Source organism: Petaurus breviceps, unplaced genomic scaffold (genome assembly GCF_028583685.1).
Source record: "Petaurus breviceps papuanus isolate PSGF00001 unplaced genomic scaffold, PetGlider_PUasm1.0 90769, whole genome shotgun sequence".
NCBI classification, from domain to species: Eukaryota; Metazoa; Chordata; class Mammalia; order Diprotodontia; family Petauridae; genus Petaurus; species Petaurus breviceps.
In genome coordinates this window covers 13,852,776-13,876,403 of record NW_027187341.1, presented here as the reverse complement: position 1 = coordinate 13,876,403, position 23,628 = coordinate 13,852,776, and the positions used below count along the sequence as shown (strand labels likewise).

General features: G+C 36.2%; 1 protein-coding gene across 7 annotated transcripts in view; it reads left to right on the top strand.

Moving 5' to 3' along the window:
- Positions 1–23,628, top strand: part of ENOX1 (ecto-NOX disulfide-thiol exchanger 1) — a 726,395-nt gene that overhangs the window by 337,519 nt on the left and 365,248 nt on the right. The window lies entirely within an intron of this gene.

Genomic DNA, 23,628 nt, shown 5'->3' with positions numbered 1-23,628 from the left:
CTCTTTTTATCCTTTTTTTATATAATTGACAAATCAAATCTAAGTACAATTTAGCTTATCTAATTGGGAGCATTGTTCCAGACCCTCAAGATTTTTGAATCCCAATTCTGCCATTCACTATATCATTACCCAGTGCCTGTCATCTGTAAATTTATAAATATGCCCTTTTGGTCCTTATCCAACTTAGAGAGAAAATGTTGGGCAGAAAAGACCTCCCTTCCGGATGTAATTGCTTCATTAGCCCATGCTCTTTGGGTCTGGTTGCTTAGCCAGTGACAAGTTTACCCAATGATGCTTTCATTTAGCCCGTTTTCCTCCATCTTTTCCTGTGAACAAAGTTCCATAAGATAATTTGGTAAATTTCTTGCAGCCATAAAGATGCCTGATGTTTACAACATTCTGCTGATCTAATACCCCTGTACAAAAAGGAAATGATGTTTAGCATCACTTGTTTTTAGTGAATGAATATTGCCTCCTAGTGATCACCAAGTTGTTTTCTAAGGGTCACAAACTACTTGTTCAATAATCCATTATAGATTGTTTTGATCATTAATGTAGTTTCTAGAGTCCACCCTTTGGAAACTAGGACTATAGTCATCTGTCTATACAGTCCAATATTGCCTTCTTATATCTCATTCACCATGATTATTCATGAGTTCTGTGATGACATTTACAATTCCTTCAGTCCCATAAAATGTAATTTGTCTCTACCTGGATCTTAGGATATTAGTATCATAGAATGATAAACTTAGATTTGGCAGATTTGAAATATTTTTGAACAGTCAAGTATATAATGTAACTTCTTCAAATAGCTTCACATGTGAAAATAATGGGGCAACTTCCAAACTTTGAGACAATCTATATAAAATTATTTTGTATATATTCTTAGTAATTATTTTTTTTAAATAAGTGCCCTGTTTACATATGGACATGTGGTATTGGTCCAAATAAAGAAAATACCCCCACCCATATAGATTATAACTCTAAAATGAAATAAATGGAGAGAAAGAAAATTTATAGGTATATACTTGAAGATTAAATACACAAAACTACCATATTAAAATAGTTAATATGAATTTTTTCATTTATTTCTATTCTGATCATTAGAGCTTTCATTTTTGTAATCATTTTCTTTTCATCTTTGTCACTGTAATGGTGGTTCTCTTGTTCAGAATGTAGTTATATAAGATGAATACACACCAGTATGGTAGACACATGCATTACTCTCCATTGAAACAGGGTCATTAATGAGTTGGAAATTAGCGGCACTGACATGTTCACAATAGCACAAAAGGCTGTCTCATAACCCCAAATCAATTCAATCATTAGAAAATTTAAGATATTCATAACAGTTTTTAATTAAATTACTGTATATGGATTATTTTAAGTAGGGTGCAACAAGAATTGGAATTAAAACTTGCGTAACAGTATATATAACTACACTGTTCTATCCAAAAGGATTTGAATTTTTATGAAACATAGACATGCATGCATGCATGCTGATAAATTATTGGTATACATACCAACACATAAGCTATTGTGTATATGAATGCATAAATTCTTAGTTCAAAATTTTGCTATCTTCTCTCAATTTTTTATTTTATACATATTCACTTTAGATCTTAATGCATTAAAATGTCAGGAGTGACAATTTTTCTAAAAATGATCCCATTTCAGTTCATTTCAATCAAGAGGAACAAATAGAAGATTGATTTGCAGGTAAAGAAATATGTGTTATTTAACCCCATTTTATTATTTGTCACTTCAGAAGCTACCTTTAAGATTTTTTTCTCTCACAGGTTTTACTACTCCCAGAATGGTAGTTTATATAATAAATGCAGACATTACCAATAACATTTGTAAGACTACTTATTTTAAGAGTAATTTAATTTCTAAGGAGCAGATGGAAGGTTAATTGTTATTTTTTTGGCAATCTTAGATCACGTCAGCAATAAAGAGATAAGTATATACATATGTGTGTGTATTTTAAATAGCAAATTGCCTACTTTTAATTCCTGTGGCTTTTACATATCCATGTGTAAGGTTATGATACAATGAAGTCATCTCCCCTTCCATTTACTAAAATTATAAATGATCATGCAATGAGATATCAAAGTTAAGGCTCTGGGCCTAGGAGAAAAAACTGATCTTTAATTCTCCTTAAGAAAAAAAAAAGGCTTAGAGACTGAAAATGGGAGTATTGCTATCTAGATACATCTTTCATCAACTTCCTTATAGGCCTTATAAAGTTATGGTAAACCTTAAGGAGATATATAAATGCATGTCATCATCATCACCCTTAGCCTTACCAGAACACTAAATATATTGCAGATATTCAATATCCAATAAATTCCATTTGGGTTGACTCATTGATTGGATTATCATGAATAAAAATAAAGGCCCCAACAGTCAATAAGATGTTAGGGTCAAAGTAATGGGATTTTTAAGATGTCAGGTAGTTGTTTTCAGGAAAACTCCTCAACCTAGCAAGTCAGAAGGAAATATATTAAATAAATATAAATGTTAGCTATTATTATTTTGGCTTTGAGATGTCTGATTTTCAGCCTAATTTCTCTCCCTTTAAAGATATCCTTTAAAAAGTTTAATTTCTCTTTTGAACTATTTGGGAGTTTCTGTTGCTGTTCCATGTTCTCTGGGGAATCTACAGAATTCTTTTCTTCATTAGGAAATTGTTTTGCTCATTTTCCTTCAAAGCACAAATATTTATTTAGTATGCTTTAAAGAATGTTTTGCTTATTTTTCCTTCAATATATGTGCTGGATTAACTGTTTCAAGATTAGACTTGTGCATAGTGTAAACAGTCTCTGACAATTGAGGAAGGTGAGGGGGTTATTGGAAGGGAGGGAACAATGAAAAAAGGCCAATAAAAAAGTATACAAAGTAGAAACAAAGTAATTTTAGGCAAGGCACTACTATCAAGAAAGGCTTCATGTAGGAAGTGTCACTTTAGTTGAAATTTGAAAGAAATGAGAAATTTTATGAGAGAGTACTGTAGAGAGGAAGTACTGGGCATACTCATTAGGGATGTAGGATGCCAAGAAATGATGGTGGTGTCAAAAAAAAAGTCATCAATAAAAGAAATAGACAAATGAAAAATACTCATTGACTAACAAGGCAAAAAAGAGGGAGGAGTCAAAGATAATTCCAAAACTTCGAGCTTGGGTGACGGATAAATAGTCACCTGAATAGGAAGGTGGTAGGTTCCATTTTAGCCAAGATGAGTGTGATATGCTGATGAAACATCTAGGCTGAAATAGCCAGCTGGCAGGTAAGATGATACTGTAGGGTTCAGAGAAAAGATTGATGGTTAAGATATAAATCTAATAGTCCTACTTTGAGAGTGCTTGTCAGATGACATCACACTTTTTCTAAATGTCAGGGGCAAGGTCATCAGCTGAAAGCCTGGGGGGGGGGGGTCAAAGTTGGGTTTGGAAGCTTGAGCTACATATGAGAAAGATTTTGAACAGACACTGTTGGCCCTGGAGATAAGACCATGCCAAATGCATCTGGTCCTGTTGCAGTTTGCCTCGAAATGAGTGTGATGTGAAAACAGAAGGCATTAATGAAGCTTTACAAAGTTAGGATTGTAGCAAACCACTGGGCCAGAATGAAGATTGTTCTAGAAACTTTCATTAAGTGTATCTACTAACCATCTCAACTCCGAAAGTGTTTTCCCCTTCTGTAATCAGTGTGACAGACTACCATGGGATGTGATGGCAAATGTGCCCGGGTAGTTCAGCCCCTGTTGTTGATATCCCTGATTCATAGCCACATACTGGTTGGTGACAGAGAGGGCATTTTCTATGGCAATCTATTTTCTTGCATCTAAGACTGCATTTTGTTAACTTTTGACAGAAGCATCTGTTGCCAGCTTTTACTCCAAGCATGAACAGTACTTGAATTCATGATTGAAAACAGACAATGGGAAGACAGTCTTAGACACTGTGTTTTAAATAAGATGTGTTTATAGTGCAGAAGTAAAATATTGCAGAATCTGTTTCTTACTTTACCTTTGTGTAGATTTCTGTTCAACTGTTTTGGTCGATTTGAAATTTAGCAGCCCTTTACAGAGTTGTAGATAATGGGGAATTTCAACCCGAGTTCACAAAATTAAGTATGTAAGCACTTGTAAACCCATCCTGAGGAATGTGCATGATCACCTGTGGAAAGAAAATCTCCAGGATTCTCCTTCTGGCTCCTCTACATTGAACCTAGGTTAATATTAAAGTTTTATTATTTATTATTAAAGGTTGACAGCTGCTATGGATGACAGTTTTTCCCCCAGTGAGAAGATACATTGATGCAGACTATTGGTCTAATGTTTCCCAAAACAGTAGGAAGAGGGGAGAGAATGAGAATCAATGAAACAGCATAATACAGCCAGTCATTGTGTGATTTGGAGGAAATGCAAGCTTGATTATGCAGGAGCTTGCTTTGTTTGGGACATTTTTATGTTTCTTGGGCAAAATGATTTCTTATTTTTTTTCTTCAAGGCATTTGTTTTTGTACTGATAAAATCGGTTAGGCTGCTTAATCACATGAGAACCAGCCAACTAACCTGCCCTAAGCTACCACTCCGGTAGAATCCAGGCAAGCTGAAAGCTTTGATTGCTGTGATGAAAGCCCTGCAGTTTGTGGTAGAAGGAAGCGGCAAGAGCTTTTCTAATTTTGTTTTGATTTTGTTTCATTTTGCCTTTAAAGATGCCAGGATAATCCAGGTTTGCTCACGTGATATTTTTACTGACATTTGGAATATAATTCTACTGTAGCAAAAAGTCAGCTTAAGACATACGTACCTGCTGGGTGAGAAGCAATTCCAGGGCAGTCCTGTGACTACACTCCTCTAAGCAGTCAAAAAAATTGTCAGTTTGCCAGTTCTGAGGCTGTCCCCATAAAAACTCTTGAAGAAAATTAAGTCTTGCTTTATACCAAACTAGCTTTTCATTCAATTCAGCAACAGTAAGCATTCAAGTGATAAAATTGCTGCTGATCTACATTGGTGAATGGAGTAACCTTCATGGGAGTTCCCTAGAGCAGTGAATTCTCAGGTCCAGATCCCCTCACCAAAAAAAAAGAATAAAGACCTACTGTGTGCTAGGTATTGAGACATGAGGGAAGATCTGGCATTTAGGAAAATTTAAATGCTACCCTTATGGAGTTTACAGTTTAGTAGGAGACATGACACATACAAAGATAAATAGTATTCTGTAGTCTGTACTATATAGTTATCATAAATGGATTAGAGAAGTATATTGCAATGTATGGGGGAGGGGGAGAAGCTATTCCCAACTGTGAGATTATGGAAGGAGATTATGTAAGAAGTAGCACCAGCTTTTAAAGATGGATAGGAATTCAGACTTAGAGGTGGGGAGAAAGAGGCCATTCCAAATGTAGAAAAGAGTATGAACAAAGCTATGTGATAACGAGGATCCATTTTGGCTAAATACTTAGTACATGGACTATAAGATGGGGTAAGGGGCTTTGAGATTCTGGAGAATGTTGAAGAACAGGCAAAGAAGTATTAACTCTGTGGTGGCTATCATTATGACTTTGAGATTTGCAAAGCAATTTACATATGCTATCCCATTTATCTTCACACCAACCCTATAAGGCAAATACTATTATTATCCCCCTTTAACAGATAATGGTATGAGGCCAAGAGAGGTTTGGTGTCATGTCATGGGTCCCATAGCTAGGAAGTATGTGAGGCAGGATTTGAACTCAGGTCTTCTTGATTCAAGTCCAACATACTATTTACTGATCTGCTTAGCTCCTTCAGTCTCAAATGTGGGAGTCATGGACTGACTGCCATTAACTTTTTGTGGGTGAGCCATTTAAATACTAGACCTCAGTTTCCTAATTTATAAAATAAGAGTATTGAACTAGATAGTCTCTAAAGCCCTAACCATCTCTAAAAGTTTGTAATTCTACCTTTCACAGAAAGTTTAGTGGAGGAACAGTCTCCATTTAGTAACTGCCTATTCCCTTGGCTACTATCTGGTACATATCCTCATTATTTCCTTTCTGGGATATAATATGCCCCATAACAGTATCTTCCTCCCACCTCTCACTTTGCTAGCTTTCTCTTCACACCCATCTTTTATTTTACTTCTAAAGTTTCTTTCTTAGGCATGTATCTGACTTGTCATTTCTTTGTTCAGAAATCCTTAAAGCTTTCTATTACCTGCCAAATTCAGATTCCTTAAATCAGCATCCAAGGTCCTCCACAACCTGACATGATGCCACCTTTCCAGCCTTATTTCATATTACTTCATTTTACTGATTCTGTGTTCCAGTCAAATGACTTTATTCTCTCGTCCCCAAGTGCACCGCTTTCCCATGTCCCTATATTTGCTTGCTCTGAGGCTTGTTTTCTCTCCTCCCCCTTGAGCTCTTCACTTCTTACTTTCTTTAAAGTCCAACTCACATGCCCCCAAATTCTGTTTGTAATGGCTTGCTTCCTCAGCACTCATGAAACACTCTATTTTGTCCTTCTCTAACACACTCATCATATATTATTGTATTATATTGTATTATATATTATGTATTATATTATATTGTATACCATATATTATTGTATTATATTGTATTGTATTGCACATTATGATTATTTACGTATGTGTACTGTCAGCTTCCCCCCCCCCCCATGACCCCAGCACAAGCTCTTTGAAGGAAGGGACTCTGTCTTAGCTAAACCCTGGATCTTTCTTCATTTCTTAACACTATGCTTTGCACAGAGTAGATGAATAACAAAAGGCTATTTTAAAATTCTAGAGCCTTATACATACAGAAATAAGCATGACACCCAATAACATATGATGAATGTACTAGAACAGGACAAAATAAAGTGCTTGATGAGCTCTGAGGAGCCAGACCATTACAAACAGGAAGATGGGGGTGGGGCATTCCAGCTAGGTCTGCTTTGGATCAGATTCAAGTACCTTAGTCGGGTGCCTGGATATGCTCTATCATCCCAGGGACTCTTGATTTGGGATGGTCTAGGATATTCTAGACCCTTTCAGCCTTTCCCTTATCTAGATATGAATCCCTGATTTAGCCTCCTAAAGTGAGATATTATTCCTCCTATCACTCATATGGGTAATGTCTTCCTAGCGTAGTAGTTAAGAAATGCATAGACCCTCTTAGAATCTCTGAGTTTGCCAATACTTCCCTGAACAGGAATCCCTGACAAGTTGTCTGTCATTCTGCTGGTGCTGGAAGACTTCCAGCAGGGCTGGTGAATTCATTAACTCTTGAGAGTTCTCATTTCACTTTTAGACAGCCTTGGCTTTAAGGAAGTTTTTTTTCCTGTTATCAAGCTGTAATCTGCTGGTTGGCAATTTCTCACTCTCTTTCCTCCCTCATGCATCAGAGTCTTTCACTTGCTGCAAGACAACTGTCATATTCCCTTATAACTTTACCCTTCTTCAGTTGAAAAGCCCCTGTTCCTTCAACTAACCTTTGCAGGATATTTCTTTTTTCCCTTGATCAACCTGATTTCCTTCCTCGAACAGACTCCAGTTTATTCCACCTATTGACTCTAGGTAGCACTAATCCCTCTTTGATCGCTGCTTCACCCCTCAGCAGCTCAAAAACAAAAACAAAAAAACAAAAACAACTCCTCTTTCAAAACAAAGAAAAAACTTTCATTTGTCTTCCTTCTTTTATTACCAGTTTTAGTTAATTCTGCATTTTAGTCTTCAAATGAGATATTTGTAAAATGCACATAGCGCCTAATACATAGTAGGAGCTTAATAAATGCTTGTTCCCCCTTCCCAGTTTTAGGTAATGTATTTAAAGTACATTTAAAACCATATATAAATGCTAGCTATTTTTAAAAATTATCCTCCTCATCATCCTCACTTGACCTTAATTCCATCTTCTATTTAAGTTGCATTTAAAAAAAAATCTAAATCAGTCAATTAATTCCTCTGCATTTATATCTGTGCCCTTTTCCTTCCACAGGATAATTTGCATTTATGTTAGAATTATATTCTTAACAGTATTCTATTTATCCTAAGCCAACTTTATGGAATTTTCAGACATGGGATCCTTCCTATTCTCTCTGAAAACAACTTTCTCAGTATATAAATTTTATCCCCTCCCTTGTCTGTCATTAAAATACTTGGAAGAAAAATTGCTTTCTTCCAGGCTTTCTGTCATTTTCATTTTGGCAGTGAGTTATATTTTTAAAAGAAATATTATTTATTTTTAATGCTCTTTTCTTTTGAAATTTTGAGTTCCAAAATCTCTCCCTTTCTTCTAACCTCCCCTTACCCCACTGAGAAAGCAAGCAAAATTATATCAATCATACAAATAAAATCAAGCAAAATATATTTTCATATTAGCCATATTGCCACTAAAAAGGGCTGATATAAATATTTTTGTTCATATAGGTCCTTTCGTTTTTTATCTTGTTAGGGTACAGACCTAGGAGTGGTATTGCTGGTTCAAAAAGTATGCACGTTTTTATAGCCCTTTTGGCATAGTTCCAAATTGCTCTCCAGAATGGTTGGATCAGCTCAGAGCTCCATCAACAGTTTATTAATGTATGTATTTTCCCTCATCCCTGCCTGCATTTGTCATTTATGATAGGTATGAAGTGATACTTCAGAGTTTTTAAATTTGAATTTCTCTAATCAATGGAAATTGAGGACATTTTTCACATGACTAGATAACTTTGATTTCTTCTTTTCAAAATTGCCTGTTTGTATCCTTTGACCATTTTTCAGTTGGGAAATGGCTCTTATTTTTATAAATTTGACTTAGTTCTCTATATATTTGAGAAAATGAAGCCTTTATTAAAGAAACTTGCTAGAATTTTTTTTATATTACTTCATCAACTTCCTTTGATTATTCTTTAATTAGGTCTATTTTTGCTTTTGTTTTGCCTGAGATCATGATTGTTATCTTTGCATTTTTTTTTAACTTCAGCTGAAGCATAATAAATTCTGCTCTGGGCTTTTATTTTAACACTGTATGTGTGTCTTTTTCAGATGTGTATCTTGTAAACAACATATTCTTGGATTCTGGTTTCTAATGTATTCTGCTGTCTGCTTCCACTTTATGGGTGAACTCATCCCATTCACATTCACAATTATGATTACTAATTGTGTGTTTTCCTCCATTATATTTTCTTCTGTTTATCATTTTCTCTCTCAAAAGTCTGTTTTGCTTCTCACCACTGCCTCCCTTAATCTGCCATCCCTTTTATCACCCTCCCTCCCCATTTCTCATTCTCTTACCTCCAATTTCCCTATTGGGTAAGAAATTTCTATACCCATCTGAGTGGGTATATATATATCATTCCCTCTTTGAACCAATTCCAATGGAGTGAGGTTTGAGCATTACCTGCCATCCCCACATTTTCCCCTCTACAAAAAAGCTATTCATGCCCCTTTATGTGAGAATATTTTCCCAATTCTACTTCTCCCTTGCTGTTCCTCCCAGGACATCCTTCTTTCTTTTCCCTTTATTTTTTGAGATTATCCCAACATAATCAAGTCATACTTATGCCTTGTCTATGAAAACTCCTCATTGCTCTCATAATGATAAAATTTTTATGAATTACATATATCATCTTCACTTATAGGAATGTAAATAGTTTTATTGAGTCTCTTTTATTTCATGTTAACTTTTTTATGTTTCCCTTGAGTCTGGAGTTTGAATGTCAAATTTTCTATTCAGCTCTAGTCTTTTCATTAGGAATGAATGCTTGAAAGTTTTCTATTTCATTAAATGACCTTTTCCCCCATGCTCCTAAGGTTTTATATTTAATTTTCTTGGGTGGGTTATTCTTGGTTTAATCCTAAGTCTTTTGCCTTCTGGAATATAATATTCCAAGTCTTTTGTTCTTTTAATGTGGAAGCTGTTAAATCTTGTGTGATCCTGACTGTGACTCCATAACCTTTGAGTTGTTTCTTTCTGGCTGCTTGCAATATTTTGTCCTTGATCTGGGGGCTCTGGAATTTGACTGCTATATTCTTGGTAGTTCTAATTTTGGTACCTCTTTCAGGAGATGATCAGTGGAATCTTTCAATTTCTATTTTACCCTCTAGATCTAAGATATTGAGGGGGGTTCCTTCATCATTTCTTGACATTTTATCTAGGTCCTTTTTTTGATCATGACTTTCAGATAGTCCAATAGTTCTTGAATTATATCTCCTTGATATATTTTCCAAGTCAGTTGTTTTTCTGTTGAGATATTTTATATTTTATTCTATTTTTCATTCTTTTGATCTTGTTTTATTGATTTTCAATGTCTCAAGGAGTCTTTAGCTTCCACTTGCCCAGCTCTAATTTTTACAGGATTATTTTGCTCAATGGGCTTTTGTACTTCATTTTCCATTTGATCAATTTTGTTTTTAAGGAGTTTTTTTTTCTTCAGTAAATTTTTGTATCTCCATTTGCATTTGGTCTATTTGCTTTTTAAGGAGTTCTTTTCTTTAATGGATTTTTGTGCATCCCCCCTTCTTTTTTACTGTTAGGCCAATTCTGTTTTTATAGGTATTTTCTTCAGTTTTATTTTTTTTACTTTTTTTTGCCAAGCTGTTAATTTCCTTCTCATAATTTTCTTGTATCACTCTCATTTCTTTTTCCAATTTTCCCTCTACCACTCTTATGTCGTCCTTTATTGCTTCCAGAAATTCTTGCTGGGCTTTGATCCAATTAGCTTCTTTCTTTGGTATTTTTGTTGTCATTGTTTTCATATTATTGTATTCTTCCTAGTTTATGTTTTGATCTTTCCTGCCACCGTATTAGCTCTTTATGGTCAAGTTCTTCTTTTGTTTTAGGCTCATTTTTTCCAGACTATATCTAGACTTTGAACTTTATCTTAAAGTTGGACTCTGCTTACCTAGGATGAGGAGTTACTCTCCCAAGCTTCAGTTTTTTTCATGCTGCTCTTTTCAGAGCTGGTTCTGTGTATCTGACAGTTTTTGGTGCTTCCAGGCTGGTGTGATCTAAGAAGTGTAGTTACTGGTTTCCTAGTCTCCACTCTGGTCTTTACACAGAAAGAGCCCATGCTTCCCTGCAGCTGCAAGTGCTGTGATCCAGAAATGCATATGGGCAATAGAATTGTCAAACAGCACCAAGTGCTGCATTCAGTGCCAACAAAGGGTTCCCTTCAATATCTTTCTGTTCAGTTGTCTGACCCCCTTACCATCTCTGGCCTCAGAGCTCCTAAGGTTACTGTTGCCACCACTGTCACAAGAACCTCCAAGGCTTACCACTGGTACTACTGCCAACCTCTGGGTCAGTCCTGACCCCAGTGTCACACACTTCTCTTGTTGCCATCCTAAGTTGTCTTGGAAAAAAATGTCTCACCTTGACCTATTGTCATCTCCACCACTCCAAAATTTGATTTGTGGAGTTATTTTAAATTTGGAGGGGAAGGCTGGGAGAGTTCAGCTAAAATGCTGCCTATATTCTGCCATCTTGTTTTAACCCAGAGAATTGAATCTTATTGATAAAAATCAGGCCTAGGATATTTGCTCTCCCCATCACTTACCCCTTTTGGCAAGAGGACTTCTGTGACATCTTATAGTTTTGTCTTTTTTTAAATTACCTTCCCTTCTCATTTGGAAGCCCTGAATTAGATTTGCAAATCTGCAGGGAAATATATCTTTTCTCACCCTTGCTTAATATAGTCCATTCTTGGTAAAGCAAAACAAAACAAAAATTAAACTAGCAATCCTATCTTTTAAACCCTATTCCAGAAACTGAAATATATCAGATATGGTACAGTTTTAATAGGCAAACATTTACTTCCCAAATCATTCTTTTTTCAAGGCTAACTTTAATTGACAGCCATCAAAAATAATTCACCAGCAATAGTAAAAATACTGTGGCCTAAATTTCTACTTTTCCCCCCAGGACTCTATAATTCTTAGCAATATTTTAGAAGTTTCTTTTGGCAATGTTATTTGTCTCCATGCAAATCATCAGAAGTAAGCAGTGATTGTTAAGTTTGCCCTGATTCTGCAGACTCTCTTTCAGGTGACAGACATAGCTCATAGTTTCTTCTGGGTATTTGGTTGTTGTGAAGGGTCATTCGTCACTTATCTCTAGCCTTCTTAGATTGATTTTAGATGAATACACAGACTCTCTCCCCAGTGGTGTGGTGTAGATTTCCAGATTCTGTACTGTTGCTTATTATTATTTTTTGATCCTTTGTCTTTGCTGAAAAGGAATAGTTTCAAAACTGAAACAGTAACTCCCCCTTTCCTCTTCTCCCCCCTACCCCCTACCAAAAAGGGGGAAGAATCATCCATCTCTAGGGTTATGTCTGAACATTTACCAGCTGCTGGAAAATTCTTATTTAGGAAGGAAACAAATCCTGTAATTTTGTTTCTTAAAAAAATTCATGCCTGTATTCATTTTAACAACCCCTGCATGAGCTTAAATATGTTAGTGTGTTGCTAAAGTCCAGATGTTTGCCACAAATGTCATTGGAAAAACTATATGTATGTAATATATACCCATGCCACCAGTCTGAAAAGGTGAATGGTAATGCTATTATTGTACACAAGCTCCATAGACATTCCTAGTTCTTTTTAATGTCATAACTTCATTTGTTTGAAATTGATAGAATAGGGTAGGAGGAAATTCAGATGTATATCACTCATTTTAAGTGACACAAATTCTCCAGAGTTCTACAGGGCTTAGATTTGAGCATTCTTATTTGAATCATGTTCTGTAAAGATGAGGCATGTTGAATCCTAGAAATGAAGTTTTGGAATTGAGGGATGAAACTGATTCCAGTGGGCATATTGTCAGCTGGCTCTTTGGAAATAACAAAATGAATTAAATGCCAAACTCAAGATGATCCTGGGAGGTTCATTTTAAATAATCTTCACTTTAAAATTTTGTTTTAAGTAAAAAGGCAATAACCATCATCAAACAGATACAAAAAGTAAAGGGGAAAATCTCAACCCTCAAAACTCAGTTTTGAAAAGAGAGAATGGAACAAATGAACTAACATGTAGTAAGGAAGGAAAATAGTTTTTTCACTATTTCATTCCAGTACTACCTGAAGGTCAGGGCTTTGGGCTTGTGTTTCTTCTTCCTTTCCTCCCTCTCTTTCTTCCCTTCTCTTTTTACTTCTTTAAGATAGAAGAAAAATAGGAGGAAAGGAAAGGAGAAAAGGAGCAAGAGAGAGAATCAAATTCTGGTTCTACTGATTTACAGTCTTTCCCTTTTGTTCTATAGTGCTAAAAAGATTGCCATATCTTCCTTTGACAGCTCATGGGAAGTCTTTTACTTACACTTACACATTTGACAACTTTTTTTGCTTTAAATAGTATTTTATTTTTTCCCATCTTGATTACATATCAAGAAAATTTTTAGCATTCATTTTTACAAGATTTTGAGTTCCAAATTTTTCTCTTTCTCTCCCTCCCCTCCCTGCTTCTGAAAATGGGAGGCAGTTTGATATAGTTTGATACATGCCATCATGTAAAACATATTTCCATATTCATCACAGTTGTGGAAGAAGAAACAGATCAAAAGAAAAAAAACATTAGAAAGGATAAAGTGAGTGAAAAAATATGCTTCTATCTGTATTCAGAGTCTATCAGTCCTTTATCTTGATATGAATAACATTTTCCTTCATAAGTCCTTTGTACTTATCTTGGATCGTTGTGTTTCTGAAAAAAAGTTGAGATGTTCATAGTTGATCATTACAAGATGTTGCTGATACTGTGTACAGTGTTTTCTTGGTTTTGCTTGCTTCATTCAGCACCAGGTTTTTCTGAAATCTGCTGTTCATCATTTCTTATTGCACAATAGTATTCCATTACATTCATATACCAGAATTTATTCAGCCATTCCCCAGTCGAGGGGTATCCTCTCAATTTCCACTATTTTGCCACCACAAATAGGACTACTATAAATATTTTTGCATGTGTAGGTCCTTTTCCCTTTTTTATGATCTCTTTGGGATACAGAACTAGTAGTAGTATTACCACATCAAAGGCAATACACAGTTTGGTTCCTTTTTGGGCAGAGTTCCAAATTGCTCTTCAGAATGGTTGGAGCAGTTCTCAATTCCACCAACAGTTCATTGATGTCCCAATTTTCCACATATCCTCTCCAACATTTATAATTTTCCTTTTTTTGTCATATTAGCCAATATGATTAGTGTGAGGTGGTATTTCAGAGTTGTTTTAATTTGGATTTCTCTAATCAAAATTGATTTAGAGTACTTCTTCATATGCCTATAGATAGCTTTGATTTCTTTGTCTGAAAACTACCTGTTCATATTCTCTGACTATTTATCAGTTTGGGAATGGCTTATATTCTCATAAATTTGATTCAGTTCTCTATATATTTGAGAAATGAGGCCTTTATCAGAGAACTTGCTGTAAAGATTTTTTTCCCCAGATTTCTGTTTTCCTTCTAATTTTGGTTGCATTGGTTTTGTTTGTACAAAAACTTTTCAATTTAATATGATCAAAATTACCTATTCTTCATTTTGTAATGGTCTCTGTCTCTTGTTTGGTCATGAATTCTTCCCTTCCCCATAGATCTGACATGTAGACTATTCCTTGTTTTTCTGATGTGATTGCTTCATTGTCTATGGTACCTCTTAGCAGGATGTACTTTCCTACATTATCTCTTTTAATTAGGTCTGTTTTTGCCTTTACTTTGATTTGAAAGATATTTTAAGAATAGTTTGCAAATTGTTCCATATACCTCCCCAGCTAAATGTTCTCCAAATAAACCAACATATACATGTGTGTGCATCTCCAAATATAAAAATCTCCAATATACCACAAAACTACATATAGAACTTTACTATCATGGATATACATTTAGGATGGAATTCCTATTTGGGACCTGTGTATAAGTTGGTTTGCTTAATAAAGCACTGAAACATCTCCTTGTTAGCATTAATGCACAACTCCAGTGTACAAGGATGATCATCTTGGACCAGTTTAAATCTCATCTATTTAAACAATAATCCCTATAAGCTAAATTTGGCCAATTCTCACCTAGGGGATTTGAAACTCTTTTACTTTGCCTTTGGAAGTGGCACTATTATTGGTAAAAATTTTAATAATGGGGAGTCATATAAATTCATTAGCTTTTAAAGTATGTTTTGGGCTATTGACATAAAGTATGACATTTCTTTAAAGGCTCCTAAGTCTTTTGTGTAAAGTTTGTTATTTGTGCTCCTACCATGCTGTAATGTACTGCCTTTGTTTCACCAGACATTTCTCCAACCTACCTGAACAATTCATTTGGAAATCAGAACTATGCTAATAAACTTACTTTATGAAAGAGAATCCTAAACAAGGAATGTTTGCAATAAGTCTAGTTGGTTCCAGGGAAAAGCCACAGTACTGGAGCTCACAATTGTTGAACTTGAGCTTCTAATTGGACAATCAGTTAGCATTTCTTGAGTGCAGGCTACATAGAAAGCTCTGTTCTAGAGTTACAAAAAAAAATGTATAAGACATTGCCCATGCCTGAAGGATATTACAATCATGTTTTTTTATTACTTTGATGGTTCCATGATTCATCTCAAGGCATGGATAGCCCATACTTTCTTCAGTAGATCAGATTGAAACTGTATCTTGGTTTTCTTTACAATTGTTGTCCATGTGTCCTCATCAGTTCCTTTATAGAGTATCTAATCAAACTGCAAAATGCCTTCCTCTATGTTTTAACATTTTATACATATTAGTTCAGTACCTTGGCTGTCTATCTGTTACCCCTCATTCTTGTTATTCCAGTTTTCCCAATTTTGTATTTCCAGCATGTTGACTCTAAGATGATATCATCATAACCACCACCCCCCACCACACACACACCCCTCCTCATTAGAATCTAAGTTTCTTGTGAGTAGGGATTGTTTCAACTATTGTATTTGTATTTATATCCCTAACACCTAATACTGGAGCTGTGTTTACTAAATGCTTAATAGGAAAATGGTTGATGGAAAAAATAAGGTATATATATTTAAAAATATATTCTATTGAGCCAAACATAAGATTCACCTTTTCCCTAAATCTGACTTGTGTAAAGTCTTTCCATAGCCTATAATTGATGTTACCTTAATAACTACTTTTTTTTCTATTTCAAAGATATTTCATTGTACTGATAAAACCCATAATAATTCTTAGATGACCTTTTTTGGCCAATGTAGTAATTTAGAATACAAGGCAATACATGAAACATTATGAATGTCATAAGATTGAAGGGAGGTAAAAATCATTTTAGTTAGTTACCAAGCATTTTAAAAGCATTTTTATGTGCTAGGCACTGTTCTTAGTGCTAGGGATACAAAGAAAGTTAAAAACAAAAACAAAAAGCAATACCTGCTCTCAGGGAGCTCACAGTTTAATTGAGAAGACAATAATGCAACAACTGTGTACAAAGATGATTTCAAAAGGATAATTTGGTGTTAATTTCAGAGAAAGGACATGAAGAGTCAGGGACTATTTTATAGTAATGGTGAGCTTGAGTTGGACTCTGAGGGATACGTTTAATTTTGGTAATTGGAGGAGAAGACCATTTTAAGGAGAAAAAATGAAGTGAGCAAAGGCATTGAAATGAGGAAAATGTATGACAGATTCAGGTCATGGGAAGCTGACCACTTTGGCTGGATTGTAGGGTTCATGAAGGGGAGAGTGTTTGAAAACAAGTATTAAAAGTTAATTTGAAGCCAGATTGTGGAGATTTGGAGATCCTTAAGAGCCAAGGTAGGAAGCTTGGATTTTGTTCTATTTATGTTCAGAGGCAATTATTAATTTCTCCTCAGGAGAATGACAATTAAAGTGGAAATTTAGAAAGTAGGTACCTGACATTTGAAGAATGGGCAAACAAATTGTTCTGTATTGATATAATAGGTTATTATTGTACCATAAAAATGATAAGTAGGGATTCAGAGAAGATTGGGAATACTTATATGAACTGATAAAAGTGAAGTAAATGGAACCAAGAAAAATGTATATACCATGACTAAGACAATGTAATTTTAAAGATTCAAAAAAATGAAACACTATATACTGACCAATGAAATACTATATACTGACCAAGCTCAAGTTTGGAGAAGAATTTGGAAAGCACAACCCATTCCCTTCTTTGCTTGGATGAGTGATTCTGGTTATAGTATATTTCATATACCATTAGCTTTCAATTAATTAATTAAATTTAATTAATGGATTATTTGGTTTATTTGAACTCTTTTTTTCCCTATTGCTTATTGGATAGCTGAGGGGGGAAGGGAAGATATATAAGGAAATAAAGGTTATGTTAAAAGATAGCAATTATTTTTAATGGAGGTTTCGGAAGACTCATCATTGTGCAGAATGAACTTATTTATATGAGCAGAGACTGGAATTTCACATTAAGGCCAGTTAGAAGGTTATCCTAGTAGCTTAGGTGTGATATGAAAGGGAAAGTGGAAATTGAAAGGATGAATGAGAGAGACCTTGCAAAGGAAGAAAGGACAAGACTTGATGAATGATGGAATATGTGGGGGGCAGTGGATTGTGGTAAGCAAGGAGCAGAAAACATTTGATGATCTTACACTTGGTTGACTGGGAGAATGTTGAGGCCTCTTCTCAAACCTCATTCTTCTTGGCCTCTCTGCAGTCTTGTATACTACTGAGACTACTCTCCTTGATATTCTCTTCTCTCTAGGTTTTTGGGACACCACTGACTCCTGGTTTTCCTCCTACCTCTCTCCTTCTCTATCTCCCTTGAGTGGATACTTTTCTAGATCATACTCTCGAACCAAAGAGGTCTGTCCTGGGTTCTCTTCTCTTCTCCCTCTATTATTTCGCTGGGTTATCTCATCAGCTCTGATGGATTTAATTACCATCTCTATGATTCTCAAATCTACCTATCTTGCCCCAACTCCAATCTTGTATTTCCAAATGCCTTTCAGGAATCTCAAACTGTATGTCCAGTAGACATCTTAAACTCAATATATCCAACTCTTTATCTCTCTCCTTATACCCTTCCCCACACCTACCTTCCCTATTACTGTAGAAGGCAACACCATCCTCCCAATCCCTCAGGCTCACAAAGTAGGACTTATCTGCTGCTCTTCACTCTCTCTCACCATTTCCCTATCCCCATACCCAAATTGTTGCCAAGGGTTGTGACACCCCTCCCCCAAATCCAATCTTTTGCCAAAGCCTGCTGATTTCACCTTTGTAACATCTTTTGAATCTGCCTTCTCTGACACTTCTCCCATTCTACTGCAAGCCCTTATCACCTCACACTTGGAATACTGCAATAGCTTGCTGGTGGGTTTGCCTGCCTCAAGTCTCCTGCTCCAATTCATCCTCCCTTCTGCCACTGAAATGATTTTCCTAAAGTGCAGGTGAGACAGTGACTCTCCCTACTTAATAAACTCCAGTGACTCCTTATTGCCTCCATGATCAAGTACAAAATGGTCTGTTTGATAATCAAAGTCCATCATAAACTTATCCCACTCCTACCTTTCCAGTCTTCTTACATCCAGTGGCACTGGTCTCCTGACTGTTCCATGAACAAGATGCTTCATCTCTAGAGCTCTGGGCATTTTCCCTGGTTGTCTTCCATTCGTGGAATGCATTCCAATTTCTCCTTGACTCTACCTACTCACTTCCTTTTAATCATAACTAAAATCCCATCCTTTAGAGGAAGACTTTATCAAATCCTCTTAAATCTAGAGCTTTCTTTCAGTTAATTATTTCCTGTTTTCCCTTGTAATGTTAATGGGATTTAAGATTTTCCCTGCTCATTAATAGGCTTCATGTGGAGCCCATTAAGGGAAGCTTGCTTAGGGGAGGCTTGCTTGTAGGAAGGCTTTCATACCTTTTGTTAATTTCTAATTAGGCACTGAGTCATGAGGGTTGTAATGCCCTCTGGCTCTAAAAAGGCTATATATATATATATATATATGTGTGTGTGTGTGTGTGTGTGTGTGTGTGTGTGTGTGTGTGTGTATATATATATATATACCCTGAGGTTAACATTTTGCTTTGGGGCTTAATCACTGGAAGAATCTTCCTGTAATTTGACCAGATGAGACTCCAGGTAGCCATCAAGGATCCCTCTGGCTTTGAAAAACCCAGATGTTGGTGCTTTTCTCTCTGCTATGTATGTATTGCCTTGGTCAAACCAGTTGGATTTGTCTGTTGATCTGTGCTAATTTCTCAAACAGAAGCCCTTTCTGTTGGTCTTTATTTCTTTGCTTGTAATTTCTCTATTTTCTTTGTTTGGATTTTCTCTGAAGTTCAGGGAGCTGTCTTTCCCCTCGAACTAATGAATGTAATTACAAAGATCGTTTACTTTCCTAGTACAGTAGATCTAAGAATCTGTGCTGGCAGCCATCCTGGGTATGCCAGTATGGTTGATGTTACATTCATATATATATATATACATATATATATATATATATATATGGTTTGCATTGTGTATATTTGTCTACATGTTGTCTCTCCCATTAGATTGTAAGCTCCCTGAGGGCAGAGACAACCTTTTGCTGCTTTTTGTAACCTCTGTGATTAGTACAGTGCCCAAAACATAGCAGGTGTTTGTTGATTGATTGCCATTAACAGAAGCCCCTTGTTCCATAATTGTTTATGTGTTGTTTTCCCAATCAGAATGGGATTTCCTTAAGGGCAGAAATGTTTTTTTGCCCCTTTTTTGTGTCCCCAGCACTGAACATATTGTCTGGCATGTATCTGGTGCTTAATAAATGCTTGTTGAATGACTGACTGACAAATAGAGACATATCCTGGCTAATGTTAACTGATTCTGTGAAAGCAAGATGTTAAATGAAACAATCTCTGATGTGTCAGTCAGTTTCTTAGGAGCAATATTATAAATAGGAGATACATTCCTGAATGAGCAAAATTCAGGCTATAAAAACTTAGAATAGGTTTTTACACAGAGACCATACCCGGGAGCAGCAGCAATGGGGCTGAGCCAGGTTCTTTTAGGGTAGGGAGAACTCTGTTGGCTTAAGCCATGGAGAGAGTAGTTACTGAGACCAATGCCCTGACCCCTACAAGGAGGCAAAATTAAGGGAAGATGCTACCCCATTGGATGGTAAGAGTTTGGTGGTAAATTGTTAAGGTTCCTTTATTGACAAGAAGTCAAGCCGTAATGGTGGGGGAAGGGAGCAAGAAGTCTTGCCATAGACACTTTCACAACCCTTGAAACTGGAGCACAAAAGATTGAAGTGGGGCCTGACTCACCAGGATGTAGGAGAAGAGACAGTGTCACATCTGGCACCAGAAGAGTCTGACCCTTGTGCCCCCCTTCTTGTCACTGGGCATCTATGGTCCTGTGGGAAGTGTGCCAGTAGACTGTACATTTGATGCCAGCATCAAATTAATTGATTGCCATTAACAGAAGCCCCTCCAGGTTCACAAAGCTGTCTTTCTCCCAAAGGACCTTCCACTATTTCCAGTTTACTGTAAGAAGGAACCTTGCTTTACAACTTTCTCTCTGGTCCTCAGACTTGTCTTGGGCAATTGGCCCAAGAAAGTACAACAGCAGGCTGCTTGATGTTATTATAAAGTGTAATATATTAGGGATATTATCAAAGAAGGATGGTTGTAACATCATTATCTCATGTACACTGATAGAGAAAAGACTTGAAGGAAAACCATTTGAGTTAGAGAATAGGGTTTTATATGCTGTATTAGTTCAAATATAGGTAGCCCTGGAATATAAACCCTAAAATGAAATGTTTTAAAGTTTAAAAGTTAGACATATGTAAAAAAAATAGGTTTTTTAGCTTGGGCTCTGTAATTTTTTAAAAGCATTTTGATAGCTGTATGTTAGTATAACTTTTCATTTGTAAACATATGTATTTTATTTTATGCATTTAAAACATTGTCTTGACAATGGTCCATAGGCTTCAACAGACTGGCAAAAGAGTCCATGATACAAAAGGGTTAATAACCCCTGAATTGGAGTCTCCATTCTGGTTTTATACAACCCAGCTTATCTTTTATTTTTTGTAGGGGACAAAGTGAGAGTGGAACAAGAAAATGTTTTTGGACCAATATATCATATTGAGTTTGAGATAATCATTATTTCCTTACTCCATTTGTACATTAGCACAGTCCCTGGCATTTAATAAGTATTAATTGATCAATTGAAATACTTTAAAATGCCATTAAGGTTTAATTTTTTTTTCTTAAATGGTAGGTGTAATAAGAATTTTTCAGAGCCTTTTAGTTAAATGTTAATTACCCTAGGGATGCCTTGGGAACATTTCATTGCCCCTTACATATACCCTTTCCTTCTCTCGTACTTTCTTTCTCTCCCTCTATCCCCATCTCTCGCTTTTTCCCTCTCTGTCATCTAAGTGTCAAAGATGTGTTTATTTTTAAAATACTTGAAAGCTGGGTAATCATTCTTTACACTCCACAACTTCCCTCTCAGTGTCATATTACTATTTGCATCTCACTGAAAGGCCAGTGGAAACAGAGATACTTAAGGCTTCTTATCCTGATTGCAACTGTGCCAGTGTTCCAGTCTGAATTTCCTAAGTCCACTCCACCCTTTTATTGGCAGGGCAGTGGCATATTTTAAAGAAACATAATTTTGAATGTGTGATTGTTTGCTTTGCTCACTAGCACCAGCAACCCTATGATTCTGAAGAATCTTACATTGAGCCTGAGTTCACCCACAAGTGCTATGGATGGTCAAAGAAGGAAGATATCAGCCTGGACTAGAGTAGTCAGAAATAGACACCCTAGAGCAGATTGTGAATTAGCTTGGCTAGTCATCAGAGGAGGAGTTTATCACAGGGGGCATAAAGGCAAAAAGATAGGGCCGACTTATGTAGGAGGCACCTACGAAGACCACAGGAGAGAATTTGTTCTGGATATTCTACCTGTCCTGTAGGTCCGTGATAAGGAGACTATGGGCAATTACTGAAGAGGTTTCTCCTTGGGAGCAGAGCAGGGACATGATCAAAGGTTTTTTGTTTGTTTTGTTTTTGTTTTTGGATAAATTTTGTAGCAGTTTGCTAGACAAATTTGAAGAAAGAAGGGACTAGTTTAGGCATGCACAGCCTGCGGCCCACCAAAGGATTTCAGGCAGCTCCTGAAAAACATAGCACCTGAAATCGTTTGGTGGGCCAGAGGTTGTGCAGGCTTGAACTAGAGGAAGAAAGGCTCATTGTGAGGTGATGAGGGCCTGGTCTATGATGGTGACAGTGGGAATAGAAAGGAAGAGACAGATATAGAAGATATTTCAAAAGAAAAGAAGATTAGACATGTTTGAATACAGAGAATGAAAGAGAGGGAGGAGACAAAGATGACTTCTTCCAGTCCTTAGCATATGAAGATTTCCTTAGAGGCTTGGAAAAGTGTGAGGGACTTAATGCCTAAATGTTCTTTGTGACCTTCCTCAATGCAATATTATGTTTGACAGTTAAATATAACAAATCTGGTCTACGTTGTGAAAATTATGAGAATTATGAGGAAGGAACATAGTTTAAATAAGTAAATTTTCTGGAGTTCAGTAAAGCCAGAACATGAAACATTTTGATTTATGAGGAAAGTATGAAAATATTCATTAATGTGATGACCAATATTTTGTAACAAATGATAGATCCATTATCTTTAGTTTCTTGAGTTTTGGAACAAGGAATCATAAATTTGGAGCTAGGAATGATGGTAGGGACCATCTAATCTACATCCCCCTACCCCATTTTATAGATGAGGGACTGAGGATTAGAAGGGCTACACTCACACACCACATGCAGTAGAAGAGTCTGGGTTCAGATCTGGGTCCTTTGACTCTCACCCCACCATACTTAATGGTGTACCATGCTTCCTTTGCCAACCTCAGTGCTGGCAATAATTGTGCATCTTTTCATTCCTCTGTCCAGAATAAAAGAAGGTGTCTGGTTTCACTTTACAGTGACAGACATGTTTTCCTGAACAATACCCCATAAAGGTCACATTGCAGATTTGAGTCACAAGCTCTGATTCGAATTTGGACCCAAGTTTTTAAAGTGCAGCATCTCCAGCCTGCCAAATACCATTAAAATACATGGTGTTAGTTTGGATTATGAAATAATGGACCGGGATCCTGAGGGATATTGTACCTTCGTTGGCAACACATATATAGATTTCCGACTTTGTATTGTTTTCTGGGCCTGTATTATAGTTGAATTTTGATTTTCACACCAAATCTTGGAATGATGTCTAATTTCATGGGCTGTTTCTGGCAAAAGTAGTTCATTTTCTAGCTTATCAATTATCATCAGAGGATTTATATAACCACTTAATCCTTATTATTTGTTTAAGGTTATCCTTGCTTACTTGGAATTGGCCAGTGGCAATTCTTTGGGGGTATGGGGCTGTGGAAGGAAAGGAGGGCTGAGAGAGCCCGGGGGCATAACCTAAAATCTTTGTTCAAAGTCTATTAAAAAAAAAAAACAAAACAAAACTCAGAAATGTTCTGTAGCTGAGCCTTCTATCTAGTTCTGTGTTGCTGTTTTTTGTTTGTTATCTACCTTATCCATTTTGGTTTATTTCTTTCCTCCTTCAATTATATAAGCACATATTAAGACTTTAGTATATTCCCTAACCCTTTGTTCTTTGTCCCTATAGAGATGGGTTAGTCTAGTCATCAAAG